The 16,466-nt window shown below is 46.6% G+C and overlaps 1 protein-coding gene across 2 annotated transcripts in view; it reads right to left on the bottom strand.

Annotated features, from left to right (window-relative positions):
* LOC122811674 (zinc finger CCCH domain-containing protein 10-like) overlaps positions 1-16,466 on the bottom strand; it is a 3,783,075-nt gene that overhangs the window by 2,510,163 nt on the left and 1,256,446 nt on the right. The window lies entirely within an intron of this gene.

Genomic DNA, 16,466 nt, shown 5'->3' on the forward strand with positions numbered 1-16,466 from the left:
CCTTCAGGCCATTACAGTATCCTTCATGCTGACAATTTGAGGGTCTTCTGGTTGGAGTGTACAATTTTGCACCTGTCCTGTGTCAAAAGATCCAATCTGTATGGCAGCTGCCATAGTTCCATGCTAGTTAAGCTGAGTAGTAGAGGGTACCAGTGCTGTCTGGGCCAGTCTGGGGCTATAAGTATCACTTCTGGCCCCTCTTCTGTTATCTTTAGCAGAACCCTGGAGAGAAGTGGTAATGGAGGAAAGGCATAGAGAAGAGGCCTGTTCAAGGGAAAGAGAAAGCATCCGTCTTCCATACTGACTTAATTTTATCCCTGGAGCAAAACATTTTAAGTACTGAGAAAAGGCCTATTAGAGGCACGCCCCATTTTTTGGCTATATTGATGGCGTCTGACAGGCTTCTGCTGAGGTGGTCTACTAGTTGGTTGTGCACACCTGGCAAGCATAACGCATCAGAGATATTTCAGGTACAACTAAAATTAGTAAGATGGCGATCCAGGTCATAGCCTGCTACAGGTCCTCAACCATGTCACTAGACACTCACTCCACGTTCCTAAGCACCCTGGAATCTATCAAGGTCCAACCCAATACTATCACTAGGAGACTTCAACTACCCCTCCATCAAAGGGGAAAACTTCTCAAGCGCCAGTACACTGGCCCAAAGCTTCCTGGAATTCATCAATTGCAATGCCCTGGACCAGCTCATTCTGACCCCCCCCACACACACAAGAGGAAGCAACATCCTTGAACCTGGTTATTACTGACATGGGTGACTGTTGCTCTAAACCAGTAATCAATCCCTCCCTGGTCAGATCCGACCATAAACTAATCACCATGGAAATCCACATCTCACCCACACCCCCCGCAAAGGTTAACTATCTAGAAAAACTTCTCCAAATCTGACTTTGGGCTCCTAAAAACAGAGGTGGTGAACTTCACGGCACCCATGCCAATGGAAAATAGCTGCATGACTGCCGAATCATACACCAATGCTCTGTACGAACATGTACATAAATACATGGAACTAGCCATACCCAACAGAACCAAAACGCTCTCCTCCCAAAAAAAGGAAACCAATCTGGTGGCCCCTTGCCATTAATAAACTCTACAACAGAAGGAAGAAACTGTTGCAGAAAAAGGTGAAGTCCCAAGACTAGAAAAACTCCCTTAGCCTCAACAAAAAGTTGAGATCCCTCATCAAATCCTCTAAACCCAGCTATGAAGGCAGAATTGTGGCAGACACTAAAAACAATCACAAAGCCTTCTATAGTTATATCAAGACCCCCCCATGGCAATACCCAGATTTGCTCTGAGTAATGATACCTCCTATACTGAGCCAACAGATTTTGCCAACATACTGGCCGACAGATTCAGTGCCAACTGTACACTGCCATGAAGTGTAATCCTAGGGAGTGTGCTCTTTCACAAACATCCACTGGCAGGTAGCAGAGGATAAGACAGTCTCTCCCATTTGATTATGTACCACTTGCCTGGTATTGTCTTTTTTCCCAACTTGCACTCTTGGCTTCCATTTCTCTCAGAAGGCTATCAGGTCTTTCTGGACTGACATAACTTCTTTTAAGTTTATGTATTTGTTCCTGAACTTGTGGTCCCAGTTCCCCTGGGTTTGGAAGCAGATGAAGTGGGCTCCCCAGTCTATTTCTGGGGTGTCTGTGGTTAGAGTTAGTCCCCTGCAGGTGAATCTGAAGGGGAGACCCAGGTTGAAGGAGTAAGCCCAGGCACCACTAAGCAAATTCCGGAGACAAGTGGTTAGTGTTATCTTGGCTAATGGGGGTTGTGAATGTTGGCACCACACATTTTTGAGCTGTTTTAGCTGCTTTTCTGTAACAAAACAAAAAAAATTTCTAAGCTTGTTTCCTACCTTTCCTATAACTAGTCCAGCCCAGATACAGATTTGCTGTATCCAGGATTGTTTGGAAGCTTCTGAGCCGCCCCCAAGCCTTTCTGTGTTGGAGGGAAGCCTTCTAGCTTATCAGTGGGAGTGGTAAGCATTAGGTAGCCTATTTACCACAAGAGGAGTGGTTTCTGGCCCAGCACTAGGTAGCCTATCTACCACAGGAGGAGTGGTTTCTGGCCCAGAAGTTGTAGTTTATTGGCCGTTTGGGCAGTTTTTTCCATCCCTTTCAACTTTCTGGTTTAAAAGCCTGCATTTGCGTGGGTTTACGCTTGTTTAAGTTCCGCCTAGCGGCGCTGAGCTGAGGTAAACTACTATTGATGTCAGAAAGTCTGCTCTTCTGTTTTTCCCTTTAATCTTGCTAGTTCCTTCTCTCTTGCACTTCAAATAGCTTAATCACTTTGCACTTCAACAGGTTTTTGTAGCAATTATTGTAGCACACCTAAGTGTCATCAGCACTAGTTGTTCTTCATGTAAATAGCTCCAGTACTCAGTAGTTATGACCACCCCTCCTAGCATGATTAAAGGGCAGTCCCCTGTGCTTTCTCCTATTAACCTGGTGCACTTGGGCATTCTGAGGCAGTGTAGCAACCTGCCTCATGTACACAAACAACCCCTCTCCTCTTACCTCCCAACACTCAGACTTGTGAGAGATGCACTTATATCACCAAATTGGAAGCTAAGCACTCTCCAGCCAAGACCGGACTAGCTGGTCAAGAGGAGGCGGTCAACACCTGTACCAAACCACATGGAACACACAGCCCTCCAGAACACCCAGGATCACATCTCTCACATAAAAACACAAACCACACACCCACCTTTGCTGAGGCTCTCAACAGAAATTTACCCAAATAGCAGAGACCTCCAAGACAGAAACACACTCGACCACCACAACACTGCACAAACCACAGGACACACAGCTCACCTTCACAGTGTGCCCCTCAACCTAATCCCCTAAGGCTAAACACCTTGCCCAGTACACTAATCTTAGGTGACTCAATAGTGAGGCGCACAGATGTCCCACTCACTAGGCTGAATAAGGAGAAGGTAACAGTCAGCTATCAGGTGTCGGAATCCAACAACACGCGCACTCAGGTCACTCCACAAGTATAAGTATGACTCTGTCAATGTCCATGTGGGTGTGAATGACCTGAGATGCACCTCCCTACTACATAAAAAGAGACGTGGTGGAGCTCTCGCATTACGTGGCCCAGGCAGGTATGGCCCTACCCCTGAGCAGTATCCTACCATCACCCAGAATGATACTGAAGTACAAACAAAAAATGACTTCAACAATTTGCTAAGTTTCTGGTGTCACTCTAAGGGAATCCAGTATCTGTCTGCTTGGGATGACATGATTGACAGACCTCGATGCGTTGCCGGAGATGGCCTACATCTCTCACCCCTGAGCTTCCAGGTACTGGCTAAGGCTTTTACCACCCCTATAGTGCCTTTTTAGGCAGTGTTCCAAAGACCAAATTACCACCCTAACAGCTATAAATAAATGCAATCTGAGTGTCATGCTGCTCAATGCTAGAAGTCTAAATCTCAAGATGCATTCATTCAAAGCACTCCTCAAAATGAAGAACATCCACATTTGTGCTGTAACGGAGACCTCATTTAAAGCGGCAGAAAGCACGCATGCGCTACCAGGCTATAACTAATTCCACTCCTTTCAGCCCTGAAGCATGGACCATAGCTCCAAAGGCAGTGGTCTCCATATTCATAAAGAATATGCACTCCTCCAGACTAGTAACCCAGCATAACGCATCAGAGATACTTCGGGTACAACTAAAATTGGGTAAGATGGCGATCCAGGTCACAGCCTGCTATAGGTCCCCAACCATGTCCCTAGACTCTCACTCCACATTCCTAAGCACCCTGGAATCTTATCAAGGGCCAACCCAATACTCTCACTAGGAGACTTCAACTATCCCTCCGTCAAAACAGGAAAACTACTCACGCACCAATACACTGGCCCAAAGCTTCCTACAATTCATCAATTCCAATGCCCTGGACCAGCTCATTCTGACCCCCCCCCAATAAGAGGAAGCAACATCCTTGAACTGGTTATTACTAACATGGGTGAATGTTGCTCTACATCAGTAGTCAACCCCTCCCTGGTCAGATTAGACCATAAACTAATCACCATGGAAATCCACATCTCACACACACCCCCCGCAAAGGTAACCATCTTAAACTTCTCCAAAGCTGACTTTGGGCTCCTAAAAACAGAGGTGGCTAACTCCACGGCACCCATGCTAATGGAAAATAGCTGCATGGCTGTCAAATCATACACCAATGCACTGTACAAACATGTACATAAATGCATGGAACTAGCCATAGCCAAGAGAACCAAGACGCTCTCCTCCAAAAAAAGGGAAGTCAATCTGGTGGTCTCCTGCCATTAACAAACTCTCCAACAGAAGGAAGAAACTGTTGCAGAAGGTGAAGTCCCAAGACTGGAAAAACTCCTTTATTAGCCTCAACAAAAAGTTGAGATCCCACATCAAATCCTCTAAACGCAGCTATGAAGGCAGAATTGCGGCAGACACTAAAAACAATCACAAAGCCTTCTATAGTTGTATCAAGAACCTCCATAGCAATTACCCATATTTGCTCTGAGTTACTGCACAATGGTACCTCCTATACTGAGCCAACATATTTTGCCAACATAGATTCAGTGCCAATTTTACCCCCCCCCCCCCAAAAGGCCCAATCACAATACCAGAAGAATGCCAGGCACCCAGCATTACTGCGGCACAGGTTAAAGCTGCATTGTCCAAGGCCAAGAATACAGCTTCCATGGGACCCAATAATATCCCTGGCTGTGTTCTACATGAACTACAAAGTGAACTGTCACCACATCTGTGTGCCCTGTTCAGTCATAGCCTCACCTCAGGCTTTGTCCCTACCAAATGGTGCACTGCTACAGTCATCCCTCTCCATAAAGCGAGAGCAACTACAGAGCCTGCAAATTATCGCCCTATTAGCCTGATGAGTCTGGTATGTAAAGCTATGGCGCGCATCATCATGGACCTGATTAACAAAGATATAGGAAATCTCCAAATTCTAGACCCTCGCAATTTGGCTTTGTGAAAGGGAGATCATGCCTGCTCAACCTGGTTGACTTCTTTGAGTCAGTCACTAGGACATACAGCCTACCTCGATCTGGTCAAGGCCTTTGATAGCATTCCTCACTCGGGAATTATTGATAAACTCATCAAACTAGGCAGCAATCCCTATATATCACTAGGTGGGTTGCGAATTGGCTCACAGATAGAACACACAGTTTGAAAGTAGTACACTCCAAGTCAGACTGCTGACCAGTCACAAGTGGAGTCCCACAGGGATAGATCCTGGGTCCTCTCCTGTTTGGCATCTAATTCTCAGAAGTCCAGGCCAACACAAAGGGACTCTGGCTGACCAAGTTTACAGACGATCGCAAGCTGGGAGCCGTTACTAACACCCCAAGTGATGCACACATCCTACAGAAAGGTTTCACTGAGAACGACGACTGGTATCGAAACCATGGCCTTATGCTTAATGCCAAGAAATGTGTCATCATACCCTTTGGTAAAAATTCAGTTCCCACTAATTACCACATCGATGGGAGCACACTGAACACTGAAGGCATTATAAGAGATCTAGGGACGCAGGTTGACAGCAACCTCTCCTTCGACCACCACACTACCACGGCGGTCAGAAAGTCCTACATGGCACATCTCATTACCAAGGGCTTTCCATCCAGGAAGAAAGAGGGCATCGTCTCTCTCTACTCTTCCCTCAAACCAATCTGAGTAAAATGCCCCATTTGGCATGCACCTCACTAGACACGTGCAACAGCTGGAGAGGCCACAGAAGTAAGTACCTCACGAACAGGATCCTAGGCATTAACACATGTCCTACACAGACAGACTCAAAAGACTCCAGCTATTGTGTGTCTCATATCACCTACTTAGAGACAATATCTGCTTGACTTACAAAGTCATGTCTGACCCACCTCTGTTAGAAATGCTACATCTAAAGAAATCCCAATCCCTCCACACCACACACTCCAGAGACCTCAACCTCATTACCACAATCAACAGAACATGCTGGAGGGAAATCCCAATCCCTCCGCACCACATGCTCCAGAGACCTCAACCTCATTACTACAATCAACAGAACATGCTGGAGGCACAGGTTCCTCACCCAGAGGCTGCTTATGCTCTGGAATAGACTTCCCATACATGTCAAGCAGACCACCTCGCTGTCCCTCTTCAAGGCAAACCTTGATGAGTGGATGGGTAACTAAGTTCACCCTTGGGATCACTCCAGTGGCTCTACTTGAGAGGCACTGGGAACTAACGTCAAGCAGCACAATGCCAGAGAACTTCTATGAGCTAGGCTTGTAAAGGCTCCAAGGCCATTAGCCTAGTACACACCTATGAACCAAATGAAGTTTCCTCATGTGTAGCCTGGCCAGGGGGATCATGAGGATGCAAGAAGCCATGTAACACAATGTCCTGAGGTACTCCCTGGGTGGGAGGAAATCCCTGATAATGATTTCACAGTCAGGAATGAGACCTTCTCTGGAGACAAGAAGGTCTTCTGCAGGGTAGACTCCAGTAGAGTCCCTAGGAACACAGTCCTTGTTGGGGGGTCTGTATGGGATTTCAGTGCATTGATGGTGAACTCCAGGGAAGTTAAGAGATTCTAAGTGAACAGCAAGTCTGAGATGAGTTTTGACAGGTTAGTAGCTTAGATAAGGGTAAGTATGAACTCCCTTTTGTTATGCAGAAGGCAATCAGAGGTGCAAGACTTTTTGAGCAGTAGACAAGCCAAAGGTCAGAGAACAGAATTCATTGTGTCTGGTACCTGCTCTGAAGTGTAAGTAGCTTCTGTGCGATTCCTCTAAGGGAATATGTAGGTAAGAGTCTTATAAATCCAGGGTATTCATGAAGGCATTTGGAGAGATCATGGGCAAAGGTTTTTGAAAGGTTAGCATCTTGAATTTTAGAACCTGTGCAAATGCGTTGAGTGTAAACAGGTCCAGTATAGACCGCCATGTGCCTTTCTTCCTTCGTGGGTGCGAGGAAGAGTCTGGATTAAAAATGCCTTCCTTTTAGGTGTTCTGGAACTGGTTCCATCGAGCCCTGAGGGCACAGCATCTCTATTTGTGTCAATGCCTCTGATTTTTTGGTTTGGGGAAATGTCTGGGAAGCCTGAGGGCTTCACGGCCTGCTTGAATTTGAGTTCGTAGCCCTCTGCTATACTGTTTAGCACCCATTGGTCTGCAGTAATGAGGACCCAGTTCTTTTGGAATGGTGATAGCCTCCTCCCCAGCCTGGGAGAGGGACAGTTGGGAAGGGGAGTACCACAGATTAGTCAAGGGTGCTCCTTGCCAGAGGCCTGTGGTCTAGTACTCCCTAGCCTAATCATTTTTGGATGCCACTGCCTGACTCGTTGGTGCACTCTCTGGCTCCTTTCCCTACACAGCTTTGTTTGCCTAGCTTTAGATTGGGATGGAAAGGACCAGTGCTTAGAAGGGTAGTTTTCTGCTGAAACCTGGAGGTTGTACTTGAAGAAAGTCCTTAACAGTCTGCATGGATTTGGCCTTATCCTCTATTTTCTTGAGTACAGCCTCAGCCTTTGGGCCAAAGAGAAAGTCCTTATCCAAAGGGTGCATTCTAGGAGATTTGATTTTACATGCTCTGGGAGGGCCTGCTCCCTCAGCCAAGCATGCCTTCTGATGACAGAGCATGTAGCAGCAACCCTGCTGGAGGACTCCATAGCATCATAACCACAGTGCAGGGAGTATCTTGCTACCTGAGAGATTCATTCTTTATGGTCATTAGTGTCCACTTCATCTGATCCAGCAAAGTTTCTTGGTATTTAATCATGTGGAACTGGCGATTCAAGCCTCTCACAGACGAGGTAGTAGATGTATATATTTTTTTTTTTGCCAAATCTGTCTAGGACTCTACTTTCTTTATCTGTGGGCAAGGGGGTTTTGGAGGAGCTAGCTTTGGCTCCCTTACAGCCAAGGGTCACAACTTGGGGATCAGCTACAAAGTTCTTGAAGAGATGTTTGTGTGAATCCAGAACCCTATAAAACTTGTCAGGTTTTTCTAGGGGTAGGAAGCAAGGAGTCTGGTTACAAAGAAGAGTCCTGAAATACATCGTCCACCACCTCTAAAACAGGAGGTATGGTGAGGGGTTTATATTCTGGGAGGTTTAGAAATTCCCTAATCCTTTTCTTGGACTGAGGGTAATCTTGAGCTTTCCAGTGGACGCTTTCTCTCAAGGTGTGCAGGGTTTCCCCAAAGGAAACATCTTCAAGAGGGGAGGCAGAAGCCAGGTACCCTGAGTCTGCATCTCCAAATGAGGCAATGGAGACACCTTCTTCAAAGACAGAATTCTCATGGTCAGAGTCCTCATCTGACTCTAAAGGGTCAGAAAGGTCTTCTGAATGGGTGTCCCTTTTTCTTTTACCTAGGCTGCACTCAGGGCAGGTTGTCTGGACCTAAGAGAGACTAGATCTTCAGCCAGTCTCACAAGATCCTACTGGTAAACCTGGGAATGGGAGCTGGCAGGTCTAGGCTGGGGTTGGAAGGTTGCTGGTTTTTAGGAGTGGCCCTAGTGTTAAGGTCTGATGAAGAATGGGCATTCAACTCCCACAGATGAAAGGTAGCTGCAATGTCCTGGTGCCATGAAAAAATGTTGTTGGTCTTAGAACAACTGTCAGAAGCCTGCAAAGCAGTCCCGGACCAAACTGATTAACTCAGTCCTACTGCTGGAAAGGATGTTGAGGGAGTGGAAGGCATATCTGACTCTGAGCACGTCTTAATAAGGACCTGCTCTGCCACCTGTGTTGCAGAAGAGGGCAGCTAAAGTGCCTCACCTTCTTCAGCGAAGATAAGATTGGGAGGACTAGCCAACGGTGAGCGGGCATCATCCAAGATCCTAAGGCTGGGGTGTTTTTCCTTCTCCCTTTTCTGCTTAAGGATATCACCTTCAGATCATCTGGCAGATGCCATAGGATATGAACTGCCTGAAAACCCACTAAGGTGTCTAGTCAAAATCTCAGCCCTACGTCTAATGCTCCTACTATTAAATCAGCTGCAAAAATGACAGTTGGGAACATTGTTATTTGGCCCAAGCAAGTAATACAAGATGGAATGGAAGTCCTGGTGCGGAATCGGTTTACCACCGTGAAGACAATTATTAGTTTTCACTGACGGTCAAAAAATGCAAAAAAGTTTTCCCAGCAAGTTACTTAGTTTTTCAGAGTCTTCCTTCTCTGATGCAGACTGACTGGAACTCTATTTGGGCTCCGATGGCAAGAAAGAACTGAGGTCATGGCGTCGGCTGACTCCTCTTACATCCGAGTGTACTGACATCAGCTACAGCATCTGCTGGCTGTTGGAAGAGACAGATTTTTCTCTGGCCAAGGGCTTCCAAAGTGGGAAATCACACAAGTCAAGACTGCAACAGTGAAACATGAACATCCTTGAGTAAGTTCCAAATCCTTTCTGGTCTGGTAGGACCTCTTGCATGACTCTTTGGTCTAGCAGCTTTTAAATTTCTATGGCTGCTAACTCCCTCTGACTGGGTGGAACATTGGGGAGACTTTTTCATATGGTTGGTGTGATTTGCAAAACAGAAAAGAAATAGCCTCTGGATATTATGTTTTGCACCCAAATGTCTTTTGTGATTGATACCCAGGCTTCTGAGTGCAGAGACAAGCACCCCCCCCCCCCCGAATGCCTCCAGAGAACAGCAACCAGGCAACCCTTCAGGAGCTCTGGAATGGTTTATCTGGGAAGGCATCTCAGAACCCTTGGTTTTGTGGGCCTCATCTGCCATGAAGGCAGTATCTTCCATTGGCACTTCCCCCTCCTGCCTTTGGAGGAGGTTTCCCTTGCGAGTCCTGGAAAGGACCTTGTGACTTCCTGAACCACACCTTCCTACCTCTGCGCTGATTCCTGAAAAGGTTCTCTGCAGTGCAGAAAAACATATTCCAAAAGCAGACAAAATTTTCCAGTGACTCTCACTGCGGGAGAGCATTTCTTTCACTGCTGGGCCAAACATGGAAGATCCAAAGGGATTACTGATGAAGGAAGACTTGAAAGTCTCCACAAAATTGCATAATTGCATCCAGAGATGTCTTCTTACGGCTATGCCTGAACCAGCCACCTGTGAGGTACCTTGGGGTGGATGAGAGACTAATCTCATGAACGCATTTGAGGTAGACAGAAGGGTGGTCAGTTGTAAAGATAACTGTGTGCACTCCTCCAAAGACATGGATCCAAGAGATCTGGACAGTTCCTTAATCAAATCTCTCTCTGCAATCTAGTGAAATGTGCCAAATAATTCAGCAACTTAAGAGCAAAAATCATGGCAGGTAAAAGCGCTTTCCAAACCTGTACAATGCCCTGGACTCTCTTTTAGGGGAACAGACAGAAGAGCTCTGTTCTTCCAGCTCATTTTGAGTGGCTGCCCCCACAAAGTACAGTTGTGTACACTTACCATAAATTTAGATGTTAGAGTGTATTCACTGTTGCAGTCATCTCACTTGGGTTATCTGCCTGCAGGTAGCCGTCAGCCGGCCTGAATACCAGAGTCTTAGTATATCTGCGTTGGGTGCTGTCGCTTCTTCCATGGCATCAGGGGTATAAAAACAGGCAGTCAATGCCATTACATAAGTTTTTCTTGCCCCAAATGTCAGGAGCCCCCATACAGGGAGCTAATGTATGGTGTGGAAACCATCACCAGTAAAACGTAAATACCAATACCATTAGGAATAGCCATAGAGAGGAGAGATAGAAAGACAGAGAAAAATAGGGGTCTGGATGGGGGGGAAACCAGAACTGCAACAGTGAATAACACTTGAACATCTACATTTATGGTAAGTGCACACAACTGTGCTAGGTTCTTTGCATTTCACTGTTGCAGTCATCACAGCTGGGTTGATTCCCAAAACTAAGGAAGGGTGGAGGCAGTCAAGAAGAGTTTGGGCTGGCTAGTAGGCCCTGCAAGACTGCTGCAGCAAATCCTGCCCTGGATTTGGAAAAGATAGCTAAGTGGTAATGCTTGGTGAAGGTGTGTACAGAACTCCAGGTTGCAGCTTCCAGAATGTCCCTGGTAGGGTCTCCCCTGAGAAATGCTGCAGAGGTAGAAGTAGCCCTAGTGGAATGTGTTCTGACCCCCTGAGGGGTTAGTTTTCCATGGTGCTTGTAGCAGAAATTGATGCAGTAAGCTATCCATTTGGAAATGATTTGTTTAGAAATGGCCTTGTCCTCTGCCAATGTTGCAAAGCCGACTAGCAGCTGGTGAGATTTTCTGAAAGGCTTAGTCCTATCAAGGTAGAACCGGAGCTGTCTGTGCACATCCAAAGAGTGCAGAATCCTTTCCCCTTTATTATGAGGGTTAGGGAAAAAGGATGCAAATTGATGGATTGGTTTAGCGCCACACTGGACACTACCTTAGGCATAAAGGACAGGTCAGTCCTGAGAGAAACCCTGTCAGCATGGAAGATAATAAAGGGTTCCACAGCCATCAGTGCCTGTAGCTCAGACACTCTTCTAGATGAAGTGATGGCTAGAAGCAAGGCTGTTTTCCGAAAGAGGAATTTTAACTCTGCTGAAGCAGCAGGTTCAAAAGGGGGAAGCATGGGCTTTTCCAGTACAAAGTTAAGGTACCAAGCAGGGGTGGGTGCTCTCCTTGGGGGCCTTAAGTTGTTAGCCCCTCTCAGGAACTGTTTGATGAGAGGGTGAGAAAATAGAGGTGGCTCAGTATTATAATGAGCCAAAATGGCAGAGGCATGAATCATAATGGAGGAGAAGGATAGGCCTCTGTGGAGTAGCTCTGCTAGGTAATCCAGGATTAGAGGTAAGGAGGGCACTGCCATATCCTTTCCTTTAGACTGAATTTAAGAACAATATCTTTTCCAATTTTTCACATATGATTTCCTAGTACTAGGCCTTCCGGCATCAAGAATGACGTCCAGCACCTGTTTACTTAAGGTTGCTGGTGGAGTATTCAAGGAATAAGCCAGGCTGCAAGATTTAGGATTTGTAATTGTGGATGCAAAATCTCTCCCTCCTGCTGTGACAGCAGGGTAGGGGTCTGGTGTAGGTGCCAGGGTAGCACCATTGTTAGGCTGTGCAGGAGTGAGTAACAGTGCTGGCATGGCCAGTTTGGGGCAATCAGAATTGTCCTTGGCCTGTCTTCTTTTATCTTGAGTAGTACTCGAGAGAAGGAGCAGAAAGGGAAAGGCATAGATTGAGAGGTTTTCCCATTGAAAGGATAGGGCATTCACTTTCCAGGCCCTGCTGTGAGGGTTCCTGGTGCAAAATTTGCTTAACTGGTAGTTTTGGGGAAAGGCAAAGAGATCCACCTCTGGATCAGGAGGTTGACGGTGCTGAGCTCCAATTTCCACTCGTGTGGGTTTAGGAGTTTTCTGCTTAAGTCGCCTGCCAGTGAATTTTGTTTGCCTGGCAGGAATTGAGCTTGTAGATGGACTTGGTTGTCCAAAGCTGTGCTCCACAGAGTTATGGCTAACCTGCATAGTGGGTAAGAATGGGCTTAGGTTCATAGGTTTATACTAAGCTATCTGCCCTAAGGCATTTATAAGCCTAGCCCAAATTTTTGTGGCTTACGCCACCCCTTATATGAAAAAATACTGTGCCCATTAGTTTGGTGTGCCTCTGTCCAGCAGTGACACAGAGATGATTCCCGGGATAAACCTACGATCTCCCATCCACAGGTCAAGATTTCTCTTGAACAGAGCCAGCGAGGTGCTCTGCCTCACATGGATCGGGATTTTATTTCACAGCATAGGGAGTCTCTGAGTGATAAATCTATCCCTCCAGCACGTCCTATTTATATCCGTGCTAAGGTTTAAGTCGCTTGCTCTAGTGGTTTTGGTGGATTTGGATTTTTTGAGGTGGAGCATGTCCATTAATTCCGGGTTGGACATGGCCTTGTATGTCAGGCACATGTCACCTCTGAGCAGACGGTATGCAACTGAATAGAGCTGGAGTTTCTTCAATCTGGCAGCATATGACAGATTTTGGAGTCCCTTTATCCTTTTGGTGAGGAACTTTTGGGGTCTCTCCAATTGCTGCAGATGTCGGGTGAGATACATCCCGAATGGGGCATTGTACTCGATCATTGGTCTGGTAAGTGAAGAGTACAGGGGAACAATGACCTCACTAGATCTGGATGTGAATCCCTTCATGATCAGGTGGGCAATGTAGAAGGTCTTTCTAACCACTTTAGCAACGTGAGTGTCAAAGAAAGGCCACTGTCAACCTGGGTCCCCAGGTCCCTGATAACCTCTTCTGTGCTTAGTGGATTGCCACCTATATGGTAGCTTGGGGTTACCTTGTTTTTCCCAAAGGGTATGACTATACATTTTTTGGCGTTTAACTTCATGCCATGGCTCTGGCACCAGCTATCTGTTTCCGTGAGTCCCTTCTGAAGGATATCCGTGTCCGATGCACTTTCCACTATGGCGCCCAGTTTGCAGTCGTCTGCAAACTTTGTCAGCCAAAGTCCTCCCATGTTGGGATGTACTTCTGAGAAGTAGATGCCGAACAATAGGGGGCCAAGGACCGAGCCCTGTGGGACACCACTTGCCCTGTGGGACACCACTTGTGACCGGCTTGGAGTCTGACATAGCGCCAGCAACTCTAACCCTGTGGGTTCTGTCCTTAAGCCAGTTTGCAACCCATCATGTGACATATGGGTTTACATTTAAGCTGGTAAGTTTTTCTACAATACCCGAGTGGGGTATTGTGTCGAAGGCCTTTGCAAGGTCAAGGTAGGCTGTATGGACTGCCTTTCCCTCATCAATGGCCTTGGTGACTGTTTCGAAGAAGTCGACCAAGTTCAAAAGGCATGATCTGCCCTTGACAAAGCCAAACTGGGTCGGGTCCAATGTCTGCAAGTCCCCTATATCTTTGTTTATGAGCTCCATTATGATCCTCTCCATAGCTTTGCAGACTAGACTTGTTAAGCTTATGGGGCGGTAATTACCAGGGTCCGTAGAGGCACCGCCTTTGTGGAGTGGGACCACAGTTGCTGTACGCCACTCCTTGGGCACATATCCTGTGGTAAGGCTGAGATTAAACAGCTGCCTTATGTGCGGGTTTAATTCCTCATTTAGCTCGTGTAGCACACAGCCGGGGACACCATCCGGTCCCATTGATGCTGTGTTTTTAGCTTTAGAGAGAGCAGCTTTCACCTGCGCATTTGAGATGTCTGGGAGGCTACACTCTGCTGGGATAGTTATCTCTCCTTTAGCGGGGGCGAGGGGGTGAAGTTTGCACTGAACCTGTCTGCCAGTATGTTGGCAATGTCTGTGGGTTCAGTGATTTTTGTATCATTTTGGACTAATTCTGAGCATATCTGGGAGTTTCCACCCAGGTTCCTAACATAGCTGAAAAAGGCCTTATGATTGTCCTTTGAATCCATGGCAATTTTTCTCTCAAAATTGGCATTAGTTGATTTTATGAGTGCTCGTATTTTTTTACTAATAATGATCAGGGGTGACTTCCCTTTTATGGATTTTGTTCCATCATGTAATAGCTTTCTCCTCTTATTGTAAAGTTTGTTAATGGTTGGGGTCCACCAGACTGGACGTTTGCCCTTTGTGGAAAGAGTCTTGGTTTTATTTGGGATTGCCTGATCCATGCAGTCCTGGAGGTGTTCATAGAAGGCATTTGTAAGGGCTTCCACAGCTTGGGTTGTGGTTTCCACTGGCTCAGGGGCCTTGAAGGATACCACACCAGTCTTGAGTAGTGTGAAGTTTGCTTTAGAGAAGTTCTTCACTGTGGTCTTTTTTATTTGGGGTGGGGGCGGGATGTGGATTTCCAGTGAGATTAGTTTATGATCAGATCTCACCAATGAGGGATATACTTCCGGTGTGGAGCATTTTGTTCCCATGTTTGTGATAATGAGATCTAGTATATTTTCTCCTCTCGTGGGAACAGTGACTAGCTGTTCCATGGCATTTGAATTTATGAACTCCAGGAACTGTTGGGCTAGAAAGTTAGGGCTTGAGTAATGTTCCCAGTCTATATTCGGGTATTTGAAGTCACCCAATATGATGGTGTTTGGAGATACATTTATACCTTCCAGTGTCTTCAGGAAGGCTGTGTGGGGTTCCTGAGTTTGAGAGGGTGGCCTGTAGCATGCAACAATTTGTAGAGCAGTTTTGCCTATGGTTAGTTGCACCTGGATGGTTTCCGAAGCCGTGCGTTGCCACCAACCTGGAGGTGTGGGTATCCTTTATGAATATGGATACACCCCTCCTTTTGTGGTGTGGTCCGGGTTTTGGGGCGGAATGCATGATATGAGGTAAAACCTAATAGTGCCGGGTGCTCTCAGGAGCCTTGAACCAGGTTTCAGTTACAGCACAGACATCGATGTTCTCCATACTGAGAAGGGCCTCGAGTCGCGTGCATTTTGAGATTTAGACTTCTGGCATTGAGTAGTATTACCCTCAGTTTCTTCCCATTTTTGTTTTCTAGGGTGGTAGGTTTAGAATTTGAGCCTTGCCTAAAAAAGGCACTATGGGGTGGCAAGAGCCTTAGCCAATATCCGGAATCCCAGGGTGACAGGTGCAAGCCGTCCCTTGAAGCAGCGTGGCTTGTCAAGCATGTCATCCCAGGCAGACAGACACTGGATCCCCTTTGAATGACACCAGACATTAAGCCAATTGTTAAAGCTGATCATCTTGTCTCTATATTGTGGCATCATTCTTGGTGAAGGAAGGATACTGCTCAAGGTCAGGGTCATACCTGCCTGGGCTACATAATCAGAGAGCTCCTCTATGTCTCTTTTCATGTAGTCCAGGGAGGTGCGTCTCAGGTCGTTCACACCAGCATGGACAATGACTGTGTCATATTTGTACTTGCCGTGGAGTGACCAGAGTGCTTGTGTTATGTGGCGGATTCTAGCCCGATAGGCAGCTTACTGTGACCCTCTCCTTGTTCAGCCTGGTGAGTGGGACGTCAGTGTGTCTGACTATGGAGTCACCTATGACAAGTATGTTTGGTGTTGTATTTGGCCTTAAGGGCTGTGACTGCTTTGCACACTGCTTTTGTGGTTTATGTGTTGCTTGTGGGGTGTCTTGAGGTAGCAGTTGTTTGGGTGTCTGCTTTGGAGGCCTCTGCTGTTTAGGTAAATTTTTACTCAGAGCCTCCGAGTATGTCTTTGTGTGTTTATGTGTTTGATTCAGTGGTGTGGTAGCATTATGTGAGGCTGGTTTTGTGGTGTGTGTAGTTGCCTTCTCCTCCTGTCTGGTCTTGCCAGTCCTGAGTTGAGAGAGCTCAGCCTCCAGTTTGGCTAAATAACTGCATTTCTCGCAAGTATTTGTGTTATGTGGGAGGAGGAGAGGGTTGTCTGTGTACATGAGGCAGTTATAACATTGCCTCAAGATTCCCAGATTCACCAGCTGGACCGGAGAGGAGATTGACAACTGACCTTTGGACATGCTAGAATAATATTGGGAATTCCTTAATAATTGAAAACAAGGGCCAGTGGGGAGTGAGGG

Source organism: Protopterus annectens, chromosome 9.part0 (genome assembly GCF_019279795.1).
Source record: "Protopterus annectens isolate FY-2018-M chromosome 9.part0, PAN1.0, whole genome shotgun sequence".
NCBI classification, from domain to species: domain Eukaryota; kingdom Metazoa; phylum Chordata; order Ceratodontiformes; family Protopteridae; genus Protopterus; species Protopterus annectens.